Raw genomic sequence first — 25,873 nt, 5'->3', positions numbered from 1 at the left:
TAATTTATTGTGTCAAGTTTCAAGAAGCTAGCACAAGCCGTGTTGGATTTAGAGTTCCAAATACATCTATCAATATAGGAGAAAACAGAGTGAAACCTAAAAATTCAAACTGTTACTGGAAACGAATGTTTCAACATAGAAAAACTAAATTTGGGGAACCAAGTCGCCTTAGTGTACTGATCATTACCTGAAAGTATCATCCAGTTTGGGTGAAAAAATATTTGCTGAGATTTCTGGAGATTCGTAATTTTTGGAAGCTTGGCAACCCCTTTCCATGAAAGTGTTTCTCGCCAGTCACTGCTTAGGGCTACATCAAGAGGAAACAAAACATAGAGATAGAACGTGAAACTAATTCATTGTGTCAAGTTTCAAGAAGCTAGCACAAACCGTGTTGGATTTAGAGTTCCAAATACATCTATCAATATAGGAGTAAAGAGAGTGAAACCTAAAAATTCAAACTGTTACTGGAAACGAACGCTTCAACATAGAAGAACGAAATTTGGGGAACCAAGTTGCCTTAGTGTACTGATCATTACCTGAAAGTATCATCCAGTTTGGGTGAAAAAGTATTTGCTGAGATTTCTGGAGATTCGTAATTTTTGGAAGCTTGGCAACCCCTTTCCATGAAAGTGTTTCTCGCCAGTCACTGCTTAGGGCTACATCAAGAGGAAACAAAACATAGAGATAGAACATAAAACTACTTTATTGTGTCAAGTTTCAAGAAGCTAGCACAAACCGTGTTGGATTTAGAGTTCCAAATACATCTATCAATATAGGAGTAAACAGAGTGAAACCTAAAAATTCAAACTGTTACTGGAAACGATCGCTTCAACGTAGAAGAACGAAATTTGGTGAAGCAAGTGGGCTTAGTGTACTGATCATTACCTGAAAGTATCATCCAGTTTGGGTGAAAAACTATTTGCTGAGATTTCTGGAGATTCGTAATTTTTGGAAGCTTGGCAACCCCTTTCCTTGAAAGTGTTTCTCGCCAGTCACTGCTTAGGGCTACATCAAGAGGAAACAAAACATAGAGATAGAACGTAAAACTACTTTATTGTGTCAACTTTCAAGAAGCTAGCACAAACCGTGTTGGATTTAGAGTTCCAAATACATCTATCAATATAGGAGAAAACAGAGTGAAACCTAAAAATTCAAACTGTTACTGGAAACGAACGCTTCAACGTAGAAGAACGTAATGTGGGGAACCAAGTCGCCTTAGTGTACTGATCATTACCTGAAAGTATCATCCAGTTTGGGTGAAAAAGTATTTGCTGTGATTTCTGGAGATTCGTAATTTTTGGAAGCTTGGCAACCCCTTTCCATGAAAGTGTTTCTCGCCAGTCACTGCTTAGGGCTACATCAAGAGGAAACAAAACATAGAGATAGAACATAAAACTACTTTATTGTGTCAAGTTTCAAGAAGCTAGCACAAACCGTGTTGGATTTAGAGTTCCAAATACATCTATCAATATAGGAGAAAACAGAGTGAAACCTAAAAATTCAAACTGTTACTGGAAACGAACACTTCAACGTAGAAGAACGAAATGTGGGGAAGCAAGTCGCCTTAGTGTACTGATCATTACCTGAAAGTATCATCCAGTTTGGGTGAAAAAGTATTTGCTGAGATTTCTGGAGATTCGTAATTTTTGGAAGCTTGGCAACCCCTTTCCATGAAAGTGTTTCTCGCCAGTCACTGCTTAGGGGTACAGCAAGAGGAAACAAAACATAGAGATAGAACGTGAAACTACTGTACTGTGTCAAGTTTCAAGAAGCTAGCACAAACCGTGTTGGATTTAGAGTTCCAAATACATCTATCAATATAGGAGAAAACAGAGTGAAACCTAAAAATTCAAACTGTTACTGGAAACGAATGCTTCAACATAGAAGAACGAAATTTTGGGAACCAAGTCGCCTTAGTGTACTGATCATTACCTGAAAGTATCATCCAGTTTGGGTGAAAAAGTATTTGCTGAGATTTCTGGAGATTCGTAATTTTTGGAAGCTTGGCAACCCCTTTCCATGAAAGTGTTTCTCGCCAGTCACTGCTTAGGGCTACTTCAAGAGGAAACAAAACATAGAGATAGAACGTAAAACTACTTTATTGTGTCAAGTTTCAAGAAGCTAGCAGAAACCGTGTTGGAATTAGAGTTCCAAATACATCTATCAATATAGGAGAAAACAGAGTGAAACCTAAAAATTCAAACTGTTACTGGAAACGATCGTTTCAACGTAGAAGAACGAAATTTGGTGAAGCAAGTGGGCTTAGTGTACTGATCATTACCTGAAATTATCATCTAGTTTGGGTGAAAAAATATTTGCTGAGATTTCTGGAGATTCGTAATTTTTGGAAGCTTGGCAACCCCTTTCCTTGAAAGTGTTTCTCGCCAGTCACTGCTTAGTGCTACATCAAGAGGAAACAAAACATAGAGATAGAACGTAAAACTACTTTATTGTGTCAACTTTCAAGAAGCTAGCACAAACCGTGTTGGATTTAGAGTTCCAAATACATCTATCAATATAGGAGAAAACAGAGTGAAACCTAAAAATTCAAACTGTTACTGGAAACGAACGCTTCAACGTAGAAGAACGTAATGTGGGGAACCAAGTCGCCTTAGTGTACTGACCATTACCTGAAAGTATCATCCAGTTTGGGTGAAAAAGTATTTGCTGAGATTTCTGGAGATTCGTAATTTTTGGAAGCTTGGCAACCCCTTTCCATGAAAGTGTTTCTCGCCAGTCACTGCTTAGGGCTACATCAAGAGGAAACAAAACATAGAGATAGAACGTAAAACTACTTTATTGTGTCAAGTTTCAAGAAGCTAGCACAAACCGTGTTGGATTTAGAGTTCCAAATACATCTATCAATATAGGAGAAAACAGAGTGAAACCTAAAAATTCAAACTGTTACTGGAAACGAACACTTCAACGTAGAAGAACGAAATGTGGGGAACCAAGTCGCCTTAGTGTACTGATCATTACCTGAAAGTATCATCCAGTTTGGGTGAAAAAATATTTGCTGAGATTTCTGGAGATTCGTAATTTTTGGAAGCTTGGCAACCCCTTTCCATGAAAGTGTTTCTCGCCAGTCACTGCTTAGGGCTACATCAAGAGGAAACAAAACATAGAGATAGAACGTGAAACTAATTCATTGTGTCAAGTTTCAAGAAGCTAGCACAAACCGTGTTGGATTTAGAGTTCCAAATACATCTATCAATATAGGAGTAAACAGAGTGAAACCTAAAAATTCAAACTGCTACTGGAAACGAACGCTTCAATGTAGATGAACGAAATTTGGTGAAGCAAGTGGGCTTAGTGTACTGATCATTACCTGAAAGTATCATCCAGTTTGGGTGAAAAAGTATTTGCTGAGATTTCTGGAGATTCGTAATTTTTGGAAGCTTGGCAACCCCTTTCCATGAAAGTGTTTCTCGCCAATCACTGCTTAGGGCTACATCGAGGGGAAACAAAACATAGAGATAGAACGTGAAACTACTTTATTATGTCAAGTTTCAAGAAGCTAGCACAAACCGTGTTGGATTTAGAGTTCCAAATACATCTATCAATATAGGAGAAAACAGAGTGAAACCTAAAAATTCAAACTGTTACTGGAAACGAACGCTTCAACGTAGAAGAACGTAATGTGGGGAACCAAATCGCCTTAGTGTACTGATCATTACCTGAAAGTATCATCCAGTTTGGGTGAAAAAGTATTTGCTGAGATTTCTGGAGATTCGTAATTTTTGGAAGCTTGGCAACCCCTTTCCATGAAAGTGTTTCTCGCCAGTCACTGCTTAGGGCTACATCAAGAGGAAACAAAACATAGAGATAGAACGTGAAACTAATTCATTGTGTCAAGTTTCAAGAAGGTAGCACAAACCGTGTTGGATTTAGAGTTCCAAATACATCTATCCATATAGGAGAAAACAGAGTGAAACCTAAAAATTCAAACTGTTACTGGAAACGAAAGGTTCAACATAGAAGAACGAAATTTTGGGAACAAAGTCGCCTTAGTGTACTGATCATTACCTGAAAGTATCATCCAGTTTGGGTGAAAAAGTATTTGCTGAGATTTCTGGAGATTCGTAATTTTTGGAAGCTTGGCAACCCCTTTCCATGAAAGTGTTTCTCGCCAGTCACTGCTTAGGGCTACAGCAAGAGGAAACAAAACATAGAGATAGAACGTGAAACTACTTTATTGTGTCAAGTTTCAAGAAGCTAGCACAAACCGTGTTGGATTTAGAGTTCCAAATACATCTATCAATATAGGAGAAAACAGAGTGAAACCTAAAAATTCAAACTGTTACTGGAAACGAACGCTTCAACGTAGAAGAACGTAATGTGGGGAACCAAGTCGCCTTAGTGTACTGATCATTACCTGAAAGTATCATCCAGTTTGGGTGAAAAAGTATTTGCTGAGATTTCTGGAGATTCGTAATTTTTGGAAGCTTGGCAACCCCTTTCCATGAAAGTGTTTCTCGCCAGTCACTGCTTAGGGCTACATCAAGAGGAAACAAAACATAGAGATAGAACGTAAAACTACTTTATTGTGTCAAGTTTCAAGAAGCTAGCACAAACCGTGTTGGATTTAGAGTTCCAAATACATCTATCAATATAGGAGAAAACAGAGTGAAACCTAAAAATTCAAACTGTTACTGGAAACGAACACTTCAACGTAGAAGAACGAAATGTGGGGAACCAAGTCGCCTTAGTGTACTGATCATTACCTGAAAGTATCATCCAGTTTGGGTGAAAAAGTATTTGCTGAGATTTCTGGAGATTCGTAATTTTTGGAAGCTTGGCAACCCCTTTCCATGAAAGTGTTTCTCGCCAGTCACTGCTTAGGGCTACATCAAGAGGAAACAAAACATAGAGATAGAACGTGAAACTACTTTATTCTGTCAAGTTTCAAGAAGCTAGCACAAACCGTGTTGGATTTAGAGTTCCAAATACATCTATCAATATAGGAGAAAACAGAGTGAAACTTAAAAATTCAAACTGTTACTGGAAACGAATGCTTCAACATAGAAGAACGAAATTTTGGGAACCAAGTCGCCTTAGTGTACTGATCATTACCTGAAAGTATCATCCAGTTTGGGTGAAAAAGTATTTGCTGAGATTTCTGGAGATTCGTAATTTTTGGAAGCTTGGCAACCCCTTTCCATGAAAGTGTTTCTCGCCAGTCACTGCTTAGGGCTACATCAAGAGGAAACAAAACATAGAGATAGAACGTAAAACTACTCTATTGTGTCAAGTTTCAAGAAGCTAGCAGAAACCGTGTTGGAATTAGAGTTCCAAATACATCTATCAATATAGGAGAAAACAGAGTGAAACCTAAAAATTCAAACTGTTACTGGAAATGAATGCTTCAACATAGAAGAACTAAATTTGGGGACCAAGTCGCCTTAGTGTACTGATCATTACCTGAAAGTATCATCCAGTTTGGGTGAAAAAATATTTGCTGAGATTTCTGGAGATTCGTAGTTTTTGGAAGCTTGGCAACCCCTTTCCATGTAAATGTTTCTCGCCAGTCACTGCTTAGGGCTACATCAAGAGGAAACAAAACATAGAGATAGAACGTGAAACTAATTCATTGTGTCAAGTTTCAAGAAGCTAGCACAAACCGTGTTGGATTTAGAGTTCCAAAAACATCTATCAATATAGGAGTAAACAGAGTGAAACCTAAAAATTCAAACTGTTACTGGAAACGAACGCTTCAACGTAGAAGAACGAAATTTGGTGAAGCAAGTGGGGTTAGTGTACTGATCATTACCTGAAAGTATCATCCAGTTTGGATGAAAAAGTATTTGCTGAGATTTCTGGAGATTCGTAATTTTTGGAAGCTTGGCAACCCCTTTCCATGAAAGTGTTTCTCGCCAGTCACTGCTTAGGGCTACATCAAGAGGAAACAATACATAGAGATAGAACGTGAAACTAATTTATTGTGTCAAGTTTCAAGAAGCTAGCACAAGCCGTGTTGGATTTAGAGTTCCAAATACATCTATCAATATAGGAGAAAACAGAGTGAAACCTAAAAATTCAAACTGTTACTGGAAACGAATGTTTCAACATAGAAAAACTAAATTTGGGGAACCAAGTCGCCTTAGTGTACTGATCATTACCTGAAAGTATCATCCAGTTTGGGTGAAAAAATATTTGCTGAGATTTCTGGAGATTCGTAATTTTTGGAAGCTTGGCAACCCCTTTCCATGAAAGTGTTTCTCGCCAGTCACTGCTTAGGGCTACATCAAGAGGAAACAAAACATAGAGATAGAACGTGAAACTAATTCATTGTGTCAAGTTTCAAGAAGCTAGCACAAACCGTGTTGGATTTAGAGTTCCAAATACATCTATCAATATAGGAGTAAACAGAGTGAAACCTAAAAATTCAAACTGTTACTGGAAACGAACGCTTCAACATAGAAGAACGAAATTTGGGGAACCAAGTTGCCTTAGTGTACTGATCATTACCTGAAAGTATCATCCAGTTTGGGTGAAAAAGTATTTGCTGAGATTTCTGGAGATTCGTAATTTTTGGAAGCTTGGCAACCCCTTTCCATGAAAGTGTTTCTCGCCAGTCACTGCTTAGGGCTACATCAAGAGGAAACAAAACATAGAGATAGAACATAAAACTACTTTATTGTGTCAAGTTTCAAGAAGCTAGCACAAACCGTGTTGGATTTAGAGTTCCAAATACATCTATCAATATAGGAGTAAACAGAGTGAAACCTAAAAATTCAAACTGTTACTGGAAACGATCGCTTCAACGTAGAAGAACGAAATTTGGTGAAGCAAGTGGGCTTAGTGTACTGATCATTACCTGAAAGTATCATCCAGTTTGGGTGAAAAACTATTTGCTGAGATTTCTGGAGATTCGTAATTTTTGGAAGCTTGGCAACCCCTTTCCTTGAAAGTGTTTCTCGCCAGTCACTGCTTAGGGCTACATCAAGAGGAAACAAAACATAGAGATAGAACGTAAAACTACTTTATTGTGTCAACTTTCAAGAAGGTAGCACAAACCGTGTTGGATTTAGAGTTCCAAATACATCTATCAATATAGGAGAAAACAGAGTGAAACCTAAAAATTCAAACTGTTACTGGAAACGAACGCTTCAACGTAGAAGAACGTAATGTGGGGAACCAAGTCGCCTTAGTGTACTGATCATTACCTGAAAGTATCATCCAGTTTGGGTGAAAAAGTATTTGCTGTGATTTCTGGAGATTCGTAATTTTTGGAAGCTTGGCAACCCCTTTCCATGAAAGTGTTTCTCGCCAGTCACTGCTTAGGGCTACATCAAGAGGAAACAAAACATAGAGATAGAACATAAAACTACTTTATTGTGTCAAGTTTCAAGAAGCTAGCACAAACAGTGTTGGATTTAGAGTTCCAAATACATCTATCAATATAGGAGAAAACAGAGTGAAACCTAAAAATTCAAACTGTTACTGGAAACGAACACTTCAACGTAGAAGAACGAAATGTGGGGAAGCAAGTCGCCTTAGTGTACTGATCATTACCTGAAAGTATCATCCAGTTTGGGTGAAAAAGTATTTGCTGAGATTTCTGGAGATTCGTAATTTTTGGAAGCTTGGCAACCCCTTTCCATGAAAGTGTTTCTCGCCAGTCACTGCTTAGGGGTACAGCAAGAGGAAACAAAACATAGAGATAGAACGTGAAACTACTGTACTGTGTCAAGTTTCAAGAAGCTAGCACAAACCGTGTTGGATTTAGAGTTCCAAATACATCTATCAATATAGGAGAAAACAGAGTGAAACCTAAAAATTCAAACTGTTACTGGAAACGAATGCTTCAACATAGAAGAACGAAATTTTGGGAACCAAGTCGCCTTAGTGTACTGATCATTACCTGAAAGTATCTTCCAGTTTGGGTGAAAAAGTATTTGCTGAGATTTCTGGAGATTCGTAATTTTTGGAAGCTTGGCAACCCCTTTCCATGAAAGTGTTTCTCGCCAGTCACTGCTTAGGGCTACTTCAAGAGGAAACAAAACATAGAGATAGAACGTAAAACTACTTTATTGTGTCAAGTTTCAAGAAGCTAGCAGAAACCGTGTTGGAATTAGAGTTCCAAATACATCTATCAATATAGGAGAAAACAGAGTGAAACCTAAAAATTCAAACTGTTACTGGAAACGATCGTTTTACGTAGAAGAACGAAATTTGGTGAAGCAAGTGGGCTTAGTGTACTGATCATTACCTGAAATTATCATCTAGTTTGGGTGAAAAAATATTTGCTGAGATTTCTGGAGATTCGTAATTTTTGGAAGCTTGGCAACCCCTTTCCTTGAAAGTGTTTCTCGCCAGTCACTGCTTAGTGCTACCTCAAGAGGAAACAAAACATAGAGATAGAACGTAAAACTACTTTATTGTGTCAACTTTCAAGAAGCTAGCACAAACCGTGTTGGATTTAGAGTTCCAAATACATCTATCAATATAGGAGAAAACAGAGTGAAACCTAAAAATTCAAACTGTTACTGGAAACGAACGCTTCAACGTAGAAGAACGTAATGTGGGGAACCAAGTCGCCTTAGTGTACTGATCATTACCTGAAAGTATCATCCAGTTTGGGTGAAAAAGTATTTGCTGAGATTTCTGGAGATTCGTAATTTTTGGAAGCTTGGCAACCCCTTTCCATGAAAGTGTTTCTCGCCAGTCACTGCTTAGGGCTACATCAAGAGGAAACAAAACATAGAGATAGAACGTAAAACTACTTTATTGTGTCAAGTTTCAAGAAGCTAGCACAAACCGTGTTGGATTTAGAGTTCCAAATACATCTATCAATATAGGAGAAAACAGAGTGAAACCTAAAAATTCAAACTGTTACTGGAAACGAACACTTCAACGTAGAAGAACGAAATGTGGGGAACCAAGTCGCCTTAGTGTACTGATCATTACCTGAAAGTATCATCCAGTTTGGGTGAAAAAATATTTGCTGAGATTTCTGGAGATTCGTAATTTTTGGAAGCTTGGCAACCCCTTTCCATGAAAGTGTTTCTCGCCAGTCACTGCTTAGGGCTACATCAAGAGGAAACAAAACATAGAGATAGAACGTGAAACTAATTCATTGTGTCAAGTTTCAAGAAGCTAGCACAAACCGTGTTGGATTTAGAGTTCCAAATACATCTATCAATATAGGAGTAAACAGAGTGAAACCTAAAAATTCAAACTGCTACTGGAAACGAACGCTTCAATGTAGAAGAACGAAATTTGGTGAAGCAAGTGGGCTTAGTGTACTGATCATTACCTGAAAGTATCATCCAGTTTGGGTGAAAAAGTATTTGCTGAGATTTCTGGAGATTCGTAATTTTTGGAAGCTTGGCAACCCCTTTCCATGAAAGTGTTTCTCGCCAATCACTGCTTAGGGCTACATCGAGGGGAAACAAAACATAGAGATAGAACGTGAAACTACTTTATTATGTCAAGTTTCAAGAAGCTAGCACAAACCGTGTTGGATTTAGAGTTCCAAATACATCTATCAATATAGGAGAAAACAGAGTGAAACCTAAAAATTCAAACTGTTACTGGAAACGAACGCTTCAACGTAGAAGAACGTAATGTGGGGAACCAAATCGCCTTAGTGTACTGATCATTACCTGAAAGTATCATCCAGTTTGGGTGAAAAAGTATTTGCTGAGATTTCTGGAGATTCGTAATTTTTGGAAGCTTGGCAACCCCTTTCCATGAAAGTGTTTCTCGCCAGTCACTGCTTAGGGCTACATCAAGAGGAAACAAAACATAGAGATAGAACGTGAAACTAATTCATTGTGTCAAGTTTCAAGAAGGTAGCACAAACCGTGTTGGATTTAGAGTTCCAAATACATCTATCCATATAGGAGAAAACAGAGTGAAACCTAAAAATTCAAACTGTTACTGGAAACGAAAGGTTCAACATAGAAGAACGAAATTTTGGGAACAAAGTCGCCTTAGTGTACTGATCATTACCTGAAAGTATCATCCAGTTTGGGTGAAAAAGTATTTGCTGAGATTTCTGGAGATTCGTAATTTTTGGAAGCTTGGCAACCCCTTTCCATGAAAGTGTTTCTCGCCAGTCACTGCTTAGGGCTACAGCAAGAGGAAACAAAACATAGAGATAGAACGTGAAACTACTTTATTGTGTCAAGTTTCAAGAAGCTAGCACAAACCGTGTTGGATTTAGAGTTCCAAATACATCTATCAATATAGGAGAAAACAGAGTGAAACCTAAAAATTCAAACTGTTAATGGAAACGAACGCTTCAACGTAGAAGAACGTAATGTGGGCAACCAAGTCGCCTTAGTGTACTGATCATTACCTGAAAGTATCATCCAGTTTGGGTGAAAAAGTATTTGCTGAGATTTCTGGAGATTCGTAATTTTTGGAAGCTTGGCAACCCCTTTCCATGAAAGTGTTTCTCGCCAGTCACTGCTTAGGGCTACATCAAGAGGAAACAAAACATAGAGATAGAACGTGAAACTACTTTATTGTGTCAAGTTTCAAGAAGCTAGCACAAACCGTGTTGGATTTAGAGTTCCAAATATATCTATCAATATAGGAGAAAACAGAGTGAAACCTAAAAATTCAAACTGTTACTGGAAACGAACGCTTCAACGTAGAAGAACGTAATGTGGGGAACCAAGTCGCCTTAGTGTACTGATCATTACCTGAAAGTATCATCCAGTTTGGGTGAAAAAGTATTTGCTGAGATTTCTGGAGATTCGTAATTTTTGGAAGCTTGGCAACCCCTTTCCATGAAAGTGTTTCTCGCCAGTCACTGCTTAGGGCTACAGCAAGAGGAAACAAAACATTGAGATAGAACGTGAAACTACTTTATTGTGTCAAGTTTCAAGAAGCTAGCACAAACCGTGTTGGATTTAGAGTTCCAAATACATCTATCAATATAGGAGAAAACAGAGTGAAACCTAAAAATTCAAACTGTTACTGGAAACGAATGCTTCAACATAGAAGAACGAAATTTTGGGAACCAAGTCGCCTTAGTGTACTGATCATTACCTGAAACTATCATCCAGTTTGGGTGAAAAAGTATTTGCTGAGATTTCTGGAGATTCGTAATTTTTGGAAGCTTGGCAACCCCTTTCCATGAAAGTGTTTCTCGCCAGTCACTGCTTAGGGCTACATCAAGAGGAAACAAAACATAGAGATAGAACGTGAAACTACTTTATTGTGTCAAGTTTCAAGAAGCTAGCACAAACCGTGTTGGATTTAGAGTTCCAAATACATCTATCAATATAGGAGAAAACAGAGTGAAACCTAAAAATTCAAACTGTTACTGGAAACGAACGCTTCAACGTAGAAGAACGAAATGTGGGGAACCAAGTCGCCTTAGTGTACTGATCATTACCTGAAAGTATCATCCAGTTTGGGTGAAAAAGTATTTGCTGAGATTTCTGGAGATTCATAATTTTTGGAAGCTTGGCAACCCCTTTCCATGAAAGTGTTTCTCGCCAGTCACTGCTTAGGGCTACATCAAGAGGAAACAAAACATAGAGATAGAACGTGAAACTAATTCATTGTGTCAAGTTTCAAGAAGCTAGCACAAACCGTGTTGGATTTAGAGTTCCAAATACATCTATCAATATAGGAGTAAACAGAGTGAAACCTAAAAATTCAAACTGTTACTGGAAACGAACGCTTCAACGTAGAAGAACGAAATTTGGTGAAGCAAGTGGGCTTAGTGTACTGATCATTACCTGAAAGTATCATCCAGTTTGGGTGAAAAAGTATTTGCTGAGATTTCTGGAGATTCGTAATTTTTGGAAGCTTGGCAACCCCTTTCCATGAAAGTGTTTCTCGCCAGTCACTGCTTAGGGCTACATCAAGAGGAAACAAAACATAGAGATAGAACGTGAAACTACTGTACTGTGTCAAGTTTCAAGAAGCTAGCATAAACCGTGTTGGATTTAGAGTTCCAAATACATCTATCAATATAGGAGTAAACAGCGTGAAACCTAAAAATTCAAACTGTTACTGGAAACGAACGCTTCAACATAGAAGAACGAAATTTGGGAAACCAAGTCGCCTTAGTGTACTGATCATTACCTGAAAGTATCATCCAGTTTGGGTGAAAAAGTATTTGCTGAGATTTCTGGAGATTCGTAATTTTTGGAAGCTTGGCAACCCCTTTCCATGAAAGTGTTTCTCGCCAGTCACTGCTTAGGGCTACTTCAAGAGGAAACAAAACATAGAGATAGAACGTAAAACTACTTTATTGTGTCAAGTTTCAAGAAGCTAGCAGAAACCGTGTTGGAATTAGAGTTCCAAATACATCTATCAATATAGGAGAAAACAGAGTGAAACCTAAAAATTCAAACTGTTACTGGAAACGATCGTTTCAACGTAGAAGAACGAAATTTGGTGAAGCAAGTGGGCTTAGTGTACTGATCATTACCTGAAATTATCATCTAGTTTGGGTGAAAAAATATTTGCTGAGATTTCTGGAGATTCGTAATTTTTGGAAGCTTGGCAACCCCTTTCCTTGAAAGTGTTTCTCGCCAGTCACTGCTTAGTGCTACATCAAGAGGAAACAAAACATAGAGATAGAACGTAAAACTACTTTATTGTGTCAACTTTCAAGAAGCTAGCACAAACCGTGTTGGATTTAGAGTTCCAAATACATCTATCAATATAGGAGAAAACAGAGTGAAACCTAAAAATTCAAACTGTTACTGGAAACGAACGCTTCAACGTAGAAGAACGTAATGTGGGGAACCAAGTCGCCTTAGTGTACTGATCATTACCTGAAAGTATCATCCAGTTTGGGTGAAAAAGTATTTGCTGAGATTTCTGGAGATTCGTAATTTTTGGAAGCTTGGCAACCCCTTTCCATGAAAGTGTTTCTCGCCAGTCACTGCTTAGGGCTACATCAAGAGGAAACAAAACATAGAGATAGAACGTAAAACTACTTTATTGTGTCAAGTTTCAAGAAGCTAGCACAAACCGTGTTGGATTTAGAGTTCCAAATACATCTATCAATATAGGAGAAAACAGAGTGAAACCTAAAAATTCAAACTGTTACTGGAAACGAACACTTCAACGTAGAAGAACGAAATGTGGGGAACCAAGTCGCCTTAGTGTACTGATCATTACCTGAAAGTATCATCCAGTTTGGGTGAAAAAATATTTGCTGAGATTTCTGGAGATTCGTAATTTTTGGAAGCTTGGCAACCCCTTTCCATGAAAGAGTTTCTCGCCAGTCACTGCTTAGGGCTACATCAAGAGGAAACAAAACATAGAGATAGAACGTGAAACTAATTCATTGTGTCAAGTTTCAAGAAGCTAGCACAAACCGTGTTGGATTTAGAGTTCCAAATACATCTATCAATATAGGAGTAAACAGAGTGAAACCTAAAAATTCAAACTGCTACTGGAAACGAACGCTTCAATGTAGAAGAACGAAATTTGGTGAAGCAAGTGGGCTTAGTGTACTGATCATTACCTGAAAGTATCATCCAGTTTGGGTGAAAAAGTATTTGCTGAGATTTCTGGAGATTCGTAATTTTTGGAAGCTTGGCAACCCCTTTCCATGAAAGTGTTTCTCGCCAATCACTGCTTAGGGCTACATCGAGGGGAAACAAAACATAGAGATAGAACGTGAAACTACTTTATTATGTCAAGTTTCAAGAAGCTAGCACAAACCGTGTTGGATTTAGAGTTCCAAATACATCTATCAATATAGGAGAAAACAGAGTGAAACCTAAAAATTCAAACTGTTACTGGAAACGAACGCTTCAACGTAGAAGAACGTAATGTGGGGAACCAAATCGCCTTAGTGTACTGATCATTACCTGAAAGTATCATCCAGTTTGGGTGAAAAAGTATTTGCTGAGATTTCTGGAGATTCGTAATTTTTGGAAGCTTGGCAACCCCTTTCCATGAAAGTGTTTCTCGCCAGTCACTGCTTAGGGCTACATCAAGAGGAAACAAAACATAGAGATAGAACGTGAAACTAATTCATTGTGTCAAGTTTCAAGAAGGTAGCACAAACCGTGTTGGATTTAGAGTTCCAAATACATCTATCCATATAGGAGAAAACAGAGTGAAACCTAAAAATTCAAACTGTTACTGGAAACGAAAGGTTCAACATAGAAGAACGAAATTTTGGGAACAAAGTCGCCTTAGTGTACTGATCATTACCTGAAAGTATCATCCAGTTTGGGTGAAAAAGTATTTGCTGAGATTTCTGGAGATTCGTAATTTTTGGAAGCTTGGCAACCCCTTTCCATGAAAGTGTTTCTCGCCAGTCACTGCTTAGGGCTACAGCAAGAGGAAACAAAACATTGAGATAGAACGTGAAACTACTTTATTGTGTCAAGTTTCAAGAAGCTAGCACAAACCGTGTTGGATTTAGAGTTCCAAATACATCTATCAATATAGGAGAAAACAGAGTGAAACCTAAAAATTCAAACTGTTACTGGAAACGAATGCTTCAACATAGAAGAACGAAATTTTGGGAACCAAGTCGCCTTAGTGTACTGATCATTACCTGAAAGTATCATCCAGTTTGGGTGAAAAAGTATTTGCTGAGATTTCTGGAGATTCGTAATTTTTGGAAGCTTGGCAACCCCTTTCCATGAAAGTGTTTCTCGCCAGTCACTGCTTAGGGCTACATCAAGAGGAAACAAAACATAGAGATAGAACGTGAAACTACTTTATTGTGTCAAGTTTCAAGAAGCTAGCACAAACCGTGTTGGATTTAGAGTTCCAAATACATCTATCAATATAGGAGAAAACAGAGTGAAACCTAAAAATTCAAACTGTTACTGGAAACGAATGCTTCAACGTAGAAGAACGTAATGTGGGGAACCAAGTCGCCTTAGTGTACTGATCATTACCTGAAAGTATCATCCAGTTTGGGTGAAAAAGTATTTGCTGAGATTTCTGGAGATTCGTAATTTTTGGAAGCTTGGCAACCCCTTTCCATGAAAGTGTTTCTCGCCAGTCACTGCTTAGGGCTACAGCAAGAGGAAACAAAACATAGAGATAGAACGTGAAACTACTTTATTGTGTCAAGTTTCAAGAAGCTAGCACAAACCGTGTTGGATTTAGAGTTCCAAATACATCTATCAATATAGGAGAAAACAGAGTGAAACCTAAAAATTCAAACTGTTACTGGAAACGAACGCTTCAACGTAGAAGAACGAAATGTGTGGAACCAAGTCGCCTTAGTGTACTGATCATTACCTGAAAGTATCATCCAGTTTGGGTGAAAAAGTATTTGCTGAGATTTCTGGAGATTCGTAATTTTTGGAAGCTTGGCAACCCCTTTCCATGAAAGTGTTTCTCGCCAGTCACTGCTTAGGGCTACAGCAAGAGGAAACAAAACATAGAGATAGAACGTGAAACTACTTTATTCTGTCAAGTTTCAAGAAGCTAGCACAAACCGTGTTGGATTTAGAGTTCCAAATACATCTATCCATATAGGAGAAAACAGAGTGAAACCTAAAAATTCAAACTGTTACTGGAAACGAACGCTTCAACGTAGAAGAACGAAATGTGGGGAACCAAGTCGCCTTAGTGTACTGATCATTACCTGAAAGTATCATCCAGTTTGGGTGAAAAAGTATTTGCTGAGATTTCTGGAGATTCGTAATTTTTGGAAGCTTGGCAACCCCTTTCCATGAAAGTGTTTCTCGCCAGTCACTGCTTAGGGCTACATCAAGAGGAAACAAAACATAGAGATAGAACGTGAAACTAATTCATTGTGTCAAGTTTCAAGAAGCTAGCACAAACCGTGTTGGATTTAGAGTTCCAAATACATCTATCAATATAGGAGTAAACAGAGTGAAACCTAAAAATTCAAACTGTTACTGGAAACGAACGCTTCAACGTAGAAGAACGAAATTTGGTGAAGCAAGTGGGCTTAGTGTACTGATCATTACCTGAAAGTATCATCCAGTTTGGGTGAAAAAGTATTTGCTGAGATTTCTGGAGATTCGTAATTTTTGGAAGCTTGGCAACCCCTTTCCATGAAAGTGTTTCTCGCCAGTCACTGCTTAGGGCTACTTCAAGAGGAAACAAAACATAGAGATAGAACGTAAAACTACTTTATTGTGTCAAGTTTCAAGAAGCTAGCAGAAACCGTGTTGGAATTAGAGTTCCAAATACATCTATCAATATAGGAGAAAACAGAGTGAAACCTAAAAATTCAAACTGTTACTGGAAACGATCGTTTCAACGTAGAAGAACGAAATTTGGTGAAGCAAGTGGGCTTAGTGTACTGATCATTACCTGAAATTATCATCTAGTTTGGGTGAAAAAATATTTGCTGAGATTTCTGGAGATTCGTAATTTTTGGAAGCTTGGCAACCCCTTTCCTTGAAAGTGTTTCTCGCCAGTCACTGCTTAGTGCTACATCAAGAGGAAACAAAACATAGAGATAGAACGTAAAACTACTTTATTGTGTCAACTTTCAAGAAGCTAGCACAAACCGTGTTGGATTTAGAGTTCCAAATACATCTATCAATATAGGAGAAAACAGAGTGAAACCTAAAAATTCAAACTGTTACTGGAAACGAACGCTTCAACGTAGAAGAACGTAATGTGGGGAACCAAGTCACCTTACTGTACTGATCATTACCTGAAAGTATCATCCAGTTTGGGTGAAAAAGTATTTGCTGAGATTTCTGGAGATTCGTAATTTTTGGAAGCTTGGCAACCCCTTTCCATGAAAGTGTTTCTCGCCAGTCACTGCTTAGGGCTACATCAAGAGGAAACAAAACATAGAGATAGAACGTAAAACTACTTTATTGTGTCAAGTTTCAAGAAGCTAGCACAAACCGTGTTGGATTTAGAGTTCCAAATACATCTATCAATATAGGAGAAAACAGAGTGAAACCTAAAAATTCAAACTGTTACTGGAAACGAACACTTCAACGTAGAAGAACGAAATGTGGGGAACCAAGTCGCCTTAGTGTACTGATCATTACCTGAAAGTATCATCCAGTTTGGGTGAAAAAATATTTGCTGAGATTTCTGGAGATTCGTAATTTTTGGAAGCTTGGCAACCCCTTTCCATGAAAGTGTTTCTCGCCAGTCACTGCTTAGGGCTACATCAAGAGGAAACAAAACATAGAGATAGAACGTGAAACTAATTCATTGTGTCAAGTTTCAAGAAGCTAGCACAAACCATGTTGGATTTAGAGTTCCAAATACATCTATCAATATAGGAGTAAACAGAGTGAAACCTAAAAATTCAAACTGCTACTGGAAACGAACGCTTCAACGTAGAAGAACGAAATTTGGTGAAGCAAGTGGGCTTAGTGTACTGATCATTACCTGAAAGTATCATCCAGTTTGGGTGAAAAAGTATTTGCTGAGATTTCTGGAGATTCGTAATTTTTGGAAGCTTGGCAACCCCTTTCCATGAAAGTGTTTCTCGCCAATCACTGCTTAGGGCTACATCGAGGGGAAACAAAACATAGAGATAGAACGTGAAACTACTTTATTATGTCAAGTTTCAAGAAGCTAGCACAAACCGTGTTGGATTTAGAGTTCCAAATACATCTATCAATATAGGAGAAAACAGAGTGAAACCTAAAAATTCAAACTGTTACTGGAAACGAACGCTTCAACGTAGAAGAACGTAATGTGGGGAACCAAATCGCCTTAGTGTACTGATCATTACCTGAAAGTATCATCCAGTTTGGGTGAAAAAGTATTTGCTGAGATTTCTGGAGATTCGTAATTTTTGGAAGCTTGGCAACCCCTTTCCATGAAAGTGTTTCTCGCCAGTCACTGCTTAGGGCTACATCAAGAGGAAACAAAACATAGAGATAGAACGTGAAACTAATTCATTGTGTCAAGTTTCAAGAAGGTAGCACAAACCGTGTTGGATTTAGAGTTCCAAATACATCTATCCATATAGGAGAAAACAGAGTGAAACCTAAAAATTCAAACTGTTACTGGAAACGAAAGGTTCAACATAGAAGAACGAAATTTTGGGAACAAAGTCGCCTTAGTGTACTGATCATTACCTGAAAGTATCATCCAGTTTGGGTGAAAAAGTATTTGCTGAGATTTCTGGAGATTCGTAATTTTTGGAAGCTTGGCAACCCCTTTCCATGAAAGTGTTTCTCGCCAGTCACTGCTTAGGGCTACAGCAAGAGGAAACAAAACATAGAGATAGAACGTGAAACTACTTTATTGTGTCAAGTTTCAAGAAGCTAGCACAAACCGTGTTGGATTTAGAGTTCCAAATACATCTATCAATATAGGAGAAAACAGAGTGAAACCTAAAAATTCAAACTGTTAATGGAAACGAACGCTTCAACGTAGAAGAACGTAATGTGGGCCACCAAGTCGCCTTAGTGTACTGATCATTACCTGAAAGTATCATCCAGTTTGGGTGAAAAAGTATTTGCTGAGATTTCTGGAGATTCGTAATTTTTGGAAGCTTGGCAACCCCTTTCCATGAAAGTGTTTCTCGCCAGTCACTGCTTAGGGCTACATCAAGAGGAAACAAAACATAGAGATAGAACGTGAAACTACTTTATTGTGTCAAGTTTCAAGAAGCTAGCACAAACCGTGTTGGATTTAGAGTTCCAAATATATCTATCAATATAGGAGAAAACAGAGTGAAACCTAAAAATTCAAACTGTTACTGGAAACGAACACTTCAACGTAGAAGAACGAAATGTGGGGAACCAAGTCGCCTTAGTGTACTGATCATTACCTGAAAGTATCATCCAGTTTGGGTGAAAAAATATTTGCTGAGATTTCTGGAGATTCGTAATTTTTGGAAGCTTGGCAACCCCTTTCCATGAAAGAGTTTCTCGCCAGTCACTGCTTAGGGCTACATCAAGAGGAAACAAAACATAGAGATAGAACGTGAAACTAATTCATTGTGTCAAGTTTCAAGAAGCTAGCACAAACCGTGTTGGATTTAGAGTTCCAAATACATCTATCAATATAGGAGTAAACAGAGTGAAACCTAAAAATTCAAACTGCTACTGGAAACGAACGCTTCAATGTAGAAGAACGAAATTTGGTGAAGCAAGTGGGCTTAGTGTACTGATCATTACCTGAAAGTATCATCCAGTTTGGGTGAAAAAGTATTTGCTGAGATTTCTGGAGATTCGTAATTTTTGGAAGCTTGGCAACCCCTTTCCATGAAAGTGTTTCTCGCCAATCACTGCTTAGGGCTACATCGAGGGGAAACAAAACATAGAGATAGAACGTGAAACTACTTTATTATGTCAAGTTTCAAGAAGCTAGCACAAACCGTGTTGGATTTAGAGTTCCAAATACATCTATCAATATAGGAGAAAACAGAGTGAAACCTAAAAATTCAAACTGTTACTGGAAACGAACGCTTCAACGTAGAAGAACGTAATGTGGGGAACCAAATCGCCTTAGTGTACTGATCATTACCTGAAAGTATCATCCAGTTTGGGTGAAAAAGTATTTGCTGAGATTTCTGGAGATTCGTAATTTTTGGAAGCTTGGCAACCCCTTTCCATGAAAGTGTTTCTCGCCAGTCACTGCTTAGGGCTACATCAAGAGGAAACAAAACATAGAGATAGAACGTGAAACTAATTCATTGTGTCAAGTTTCAAGAAGGTAGCACAAACCGTGTTGGATTTAGAGTTCCAAATACATCTATCCATATAGGAGAAAACAGAGTGAAACCTAAAAATTCAAACTGTTACTGGAAACGAAAGGTTCAACATAGAAGAACGAAATTTTGGGAACAAAGTCGCCTTAGTGTACTGATCATTACCTGAAAGTATCATCCAGTTTGGGTGAAAAAGTATTTGCTGAGATTTCTGGAGATTCGTAATTTTTGGAAGCTTGGCAACCCCTTTCCATGAAAGTGTTTCTCGCCAGTCACTGCTTAGGGCTACAGCAAGAGGAAACAAAACATTGAGATAGAACGTGAAACTACTTTATTGTGTCAAGTTTCAAGAAGCTAGCACAAACCGTGTTGGATTTAGAGTTCCAAATACATCTATCAATATAGGAGAAAACAGAGTGAAACCTAAAAATTCAAACTGTTACTGGAAACGAATGCTTCAACATAGAAGAACGAAATTTTGGGAACCAAGTCGCCTTAGTGTACTGATCATTACCTGAAAGTATCATCCAGTTTGGGTGAAAAAGTATTTGCTGAGATTTCTGGAGATTCGTAATTTTTGGAAGCTTGGCAACCCCTTTCCATGAAAGTGTTTCTCGCCAGTCACTGCTTAGGGCTACATCAAGAGGAAACAAAACATAGAGATAGAACGTGAAACTACTTTATTGTGTCAAGTTTCAAGAAGCTAGCACAAACCGTGTTGGATTTAGAGTTCCAAATACATCTATCAATATAGGAGAAAACAGAGTGAAACCTAAAAATTCAAACTGTTACTGGAAACGAATGCTTCAACGTAGAAGAACGTAATGTGGGGAACCAAGTCGCCTTAGTGTACTGATCATTACCTGAAAGTATCATCCAGTTTGGGTGAAAAAGTATTTGCTGAGATTTCTGGAGATTCGTAATTTTTGGAAGCTTGGCAACCCCTTTCCATGAAAGTGTTTCTCGCCAGTCACTGCTTAGGGCTACAGCAAGAGGAAACAAAACATAGAGATAGAACGTGAAACTACTTTATTGTGTCAAGTTTCAAGAAGCTAGCACAAACCGTGTTGGATTTAGAGTTCCAAATACATCTATCAATATAGGAGAAAACAGAGTGAAACCTAAAAATTCAAACTGTTACTGGAAACGAACGCTTCAACGTAGAAGAACGAAATGTGTGGAACCAAGTCGCCTTAGTGTACTGATCATTACCTGAAAGTATCATCCAGTTTGGGTGAAAAAGTATTTGCTGAGATTTCTGGAGATTCGTAATTTTTGGAAGCTTGGCAACCCCTTTCCATGAAAGTGTTTCTCGCCAGTCACTGCTTAGGGCTACAGCAAGAGGAAACAAAACATAGAGATAGAACGTGAAACTACTTTATTCTGTCAAGTTTCAAGAAGCTAGCACAAACCGTGTTGGATTTAGAGTTCCAAATACATCTATCCATATAGGAGAAAACAGAGTGAAACCTAAAAATTCAAACTGTTACTGGAAACGAACGCTTCAACGTAGAAGAACGAAATGTGGGGAACCAAGTCGCCTTAGTGTACTGATCATTACCTGAAAGTATCATCCAGTTTGGGTGAAAAAGTATTTGCTGAGATTTCTGGAGATTCGTAATTTTTGGAAGCTTGGCAACCCCTTTCCATGAAAGTGTTTCTCGCCAGTCACTGCTTAGGGCTACATCAAGAGGAAACAAAACATAGAGATAGAACGTGAAACTAATTCATTGTGTCAAGTTTCAAGAAGCTAGCACAAACCGTGTTGGATTTAGAGTTCCAAATACATCTATCAATATAGGAGTAAACAGAGTGAAACCTAAAAATTCAAACTGTTACTGGAAACGAACGCTTCAACGTAGAAGAACGAAATTTGGTGAAGCAAGTGGGCTTAGTGTACTGATCATTACCTGAAAGTATCATCCAGTTTGGGTGAAAAAGTATTTGCTGAGATTTCTGGAGATTCGTAATTTTTGGAAGCTTGGCAACCCCTTTCCATGAAAGTGTTTCTCGCCAGTCACTGCTTAGGGCTACTTCAAGAGGAAACAAAACATAGAGATAGAACGTAAAACTACTTTATTGTGTCAAGTTTCAAGAAGCTAGCAGAAACCGTGTTGGAATTAGAGTTCCAAATACATCTATCAATATAGGAGAAAACAGAGTGAAACCTAAAAATTCAAACTGTTACTGGAAACGATCGTTTCAACGTAGAAGAACGAAATTTGGTGAAGCAAGTGGGCTTAGTGTACTGATCATTACCTGAAATTATCATCTAGTTTGGGTGAAAAAATATTTGCTGAGATTTCTGGAGATTCGTAATTTTTGGAAGCTTGGCAACCCCTTTCCTTGAAAGTGTTTCTCGCCAGTCACTGCTTAGTGCTACATCAAGAGGAAACAAAACATAGAGATAGAACGTAAAACTACTTTATTGTGTCAACTTTCAAGAAGCTAGCACAAACCGTGTTGGATTTAGAGTTCCAAATACATCTATCAATATAGGAGAAAACAGAGTGAAACCTAAAAATTCAAACTGTTACTGGAAACGAACGCTTCAACGTAGAAGAACGTAATGTGGGGAACCAAGTCGCCTTACTGTACTGATCATTACCTGAAAGTATCATCCAGTTTGGGTGAAAAAGTATTTGCTGAGATTTCTGGAGATTCGTAATTTTTGGAAGCTTGGCAACCCCTTTCCATGAAAGTGTTTCTCGCCAGTCACTGCTTAGGGCTACATCAAGAGGAAACAAAACATAGAGATAGAACGTAAAACTACTTTATTGTGTCAAGTTTCAAGAAGCTAGCACAAACCGTGTTGGATTTAGAGTTCCAAATACATCTATCAATATAGGAGTAAACAGAGTGAAACCTAAAAATTCAAACTGCTACTGGAAACGAACGCTTCAATGTAGAAGAACGAAATTTGGTGAAGCAAGTGGGCTTAGTGTACTGATCATTACCTGAAAGTATCATCCAGTTTGGGTGAAAAGTATTTGCTGAGATTTCTGGAGATTCGTAATTTTTGGAAGCTTGGCAACCCCTTTCCATGAAAGTGTTTCTCGCCAATCACTGCTTAGGGCTACATCGAGGGGAAACAAAACATAGAGATAGAACGTGAAACTACTTTATTATGTCAAGTTTCAAGAAGCTAGCACAAACCGTGTTGGATTTAGAGTTCCAAATACATCTATCAATATAGGAGAAAACAGAGTGAAACCTAAAAATTCAAACTGTTACTGAAAACGAACGCTTCAACGTAGAAGAACGTAATGTGGGCCACCAAGTCGCCTTAGTGTACTGATCATTACCTGAAAGTATCATCCAGTTTGGGTGAAAAAGTATTTGCTGAGATTTCTGGAGATTCGTAATTTTTGGAAGCTTGGCAACCCCTTTCCATGAAAGTGTTTCTCGCCAGTCACTGCTTAGGGCTACATCAAGAGGAAACAAAACATAGAGATAGAACGTGAAACTAATTCATTGTGTCAAGTTTCAAGAAGGTAGCACAAACCGTGTTGGATTTAGAGTTCCAAATACATCTATCCATATAGGAGAAAACAGAGTGAAACCTAAAAATTCAAACTGTTACTGGAAACGAAAGGTTCAACATAGAAGAACGAAATTTTGGGAACAAAGTCGCCTTAGTGTACTGATCATTACCTGAAAGTATCATCCAGTTTGGGTGAAAAAGTATTTGCTGAGATTTCTGGAGATTCGTAATTTTTGGAAGCTTGGCAACCCCTTTCCATGAAAGTGTTTCTCGCCAGTCACTGCTTAGGGCTACATCAAGAGGAAACAAAACATAGAGATAGAACGTGAAACTACTTTATTGTGTCAAGTTTCAAGAAGCTAGCACAAACCGTGTTGGATTTAGAGTTCCAAATATATCTATCAATATAGGAGAAAACAGAGTGAAACCTAAAAATTCAAACTGTTACTGGAAACGAACGCTTCAACGTAGAAGAACGTAATGTGGGGAACCAAGTCGCCTTAGTGTACTGATCATTACCTGAAAGTATCATCCAGTTTGGGTGAAAAAGTATTTGCTGAGATTTCTGGAGATTCGTAATTTTTGGAAGCTTGGCAACCCCTTTCCATGAAAGTGTTTCTCGCCAGTCACTGCTTAGGGCTACAGCAAGAGGAAACAAAACATTGAGATAGAACGTGAAACTACTTTATTGTGTCAAGTTTCAAGAAGCTAGCACAAACCGTGTTGGATTTAGAGTTCCAAATACATCTATCAATATAGGAGAAAACAGAGTGAAACCTAAAAATTCAAACTGTTACTGGAAACGAATGCTTCAACATAGAAGAACGAAATTTTGGGAACCAAGTCGCCTTAGTGTACTGATCATTACCTGAAAGTATCATCCAGTTTGGGTGAAAAAGTATTTGCTGAGATTTCTGGAGATTCGTAATTTTTGGAAGCTTGGCAACCCCTTTCCATGAAAGTGTTTCTCGCCAGTCACTGCTTAGGGCTACATCAAGAGGAAACAAAACATAGAGATAGAACGTGAAACTACTTTATTGTGTCAAGTTTCAAGAAGCTAGCACAAACCGTGTTGGATTTAGAGTTCCAAATACATCTATCAATATAGGAGAAAACAGAGTGAAACCTAAAAATTCAAACTGTTACTGGAAACGAACGCTTCAACGTAGAAGAACGTAATGTGGGGAACCAAGTCGCCTTAGTGTACTGATCATTACCTGAAAGTATCATCCACTTTGGGTGAAAAAGTATTTGCTGAGATTTCTGGAGATTCGTAATTTTTGGAAGCTTGGCAACCCCTTTCCATGAAAGTGTTTCTCGCCAGTCACTGCTTAGGGCTACAGCAAGAGGAAACAAAACATAGAGATAGAACGTGAAACTACTTTATTGTGTCAAGTTTCAAGAAGCTAGCACAAACCGTGTTGGATTTAGAGTTCCAAATACATCTATCAATATAGGAGAAAACAGAGTGAAACCTAAAAATTCAAACTGTTACTGGAAACGAACGCTTCAACGTAGAAGAACGAAATGTGTGGAACCAAGTCGCCTTAGTGTACTGATCATTACCTGAAAGTATCATCCAGTTTGGGTGAAAAAGTATTTGCTGAGATTTCTGGAGATTCGTAATTTTTGGAAGCTTGGCAACCCCTTTCCATGAAAGTGTTTCTCGCCAGTCACTGCTTAGGGCTACAGCAAGAGGAAACAAAACATAGAGATAGAACGTGAAACTACTTTATTCTGTCAAGTTTCAAGAAGCTAGCACAAACCGTGTTGGATTTAGAGTTCCAAATACATCTATCCATATAGGAGAAAACAGAGTGAAACCTAAAAATTCAAACTGTTACTGGAAACGAACGCTTCAACGTAGAAGAACGAAATGTGGGGAACCAAGTCGCCTTAGTGTACTGATCATTACCTGAAAGTATCATCCAGTTTGGGTGAAAAAGTATTTGCTGAGATTTCTGGAGATTCATAATTTTTGGAAGCTTGGCAACCCCTTTCCATGAAAGTGTTTCTCGCCAGTCACTGCTTAGGGCTACATCAAGAGGAAACAAAACATAGAGATAGAACGTGAAACTAATTCATTGTGTCAAGTTTCAAGAAGCTAGCACAAACCGTGTTGGATTTAGAGTTCCAAATACATCTATCAATATAGGAGTAAACAGAGTGAAACCTAAAAATTCAAACTGTTACTGGAAACGAACGCTTCAACGTAGAAGAACGAAATTTGGTGAAGCAAGTGGGCTTAGTGTACTGATCATTACCTGAAAGTATCATCCAGTTTGGGTGAAAAAGTATTTGCTGAGATTTCTGGAGATTCGTAATTTTTGGAAGCTTGGCAACCCCTTTCCATGAAAGTGTTTCTCGCCAGTCACTGCTTAGGGCTACATCAAGAGGAAACAAAACATAGAGATAGAACGTGAAACTACTGTACTGTGTCAAGTTTCAAGAAGCTAGCATAAACCGTGTTGGATTTAGAGTTCCAAATACATCTATCAATATAGGAGTAAACAGCGTGAAACCTAAAAATTCAAACTGTTACTGGAAACGAACGCTTCAACATAGAAGAACGAAATTTGGGAAACCAAGTCGCCTTACTGTACTGATCATTACCTGAAAGTATCATCCAGTTTGGGTGAAAAAGTATTTGCTGAGATTTCTGGAGATTCATAATTTTTGGAAGCTTGGCAACCCCTTTCCATGAAAGTGTTTCTCGCCAGTCACTGCTTAGGGCTACAGCAAGAGGAAACAAAACATAGAGATAGAACGTAAAACTACTTTATTGTGTCAACTTTCAAGAAGCTAGCACAAACCGTGTTGGATTT

Source organism: Spermophilus citellus (assembly GCF_964194105.1).
Source record: "Spermophilus citellus genome assembly, chromosome: 8".
In the NCBI taxonomy this organism is placed as follows: Eukaryota; Metazoa; Chordata; class Mammalia; order Rodentia; family Sciuridae; genus Spermophilus; species Spermophilus citellus.
This window is presented reverse-complemented; position numbering follows the sequence as displayed.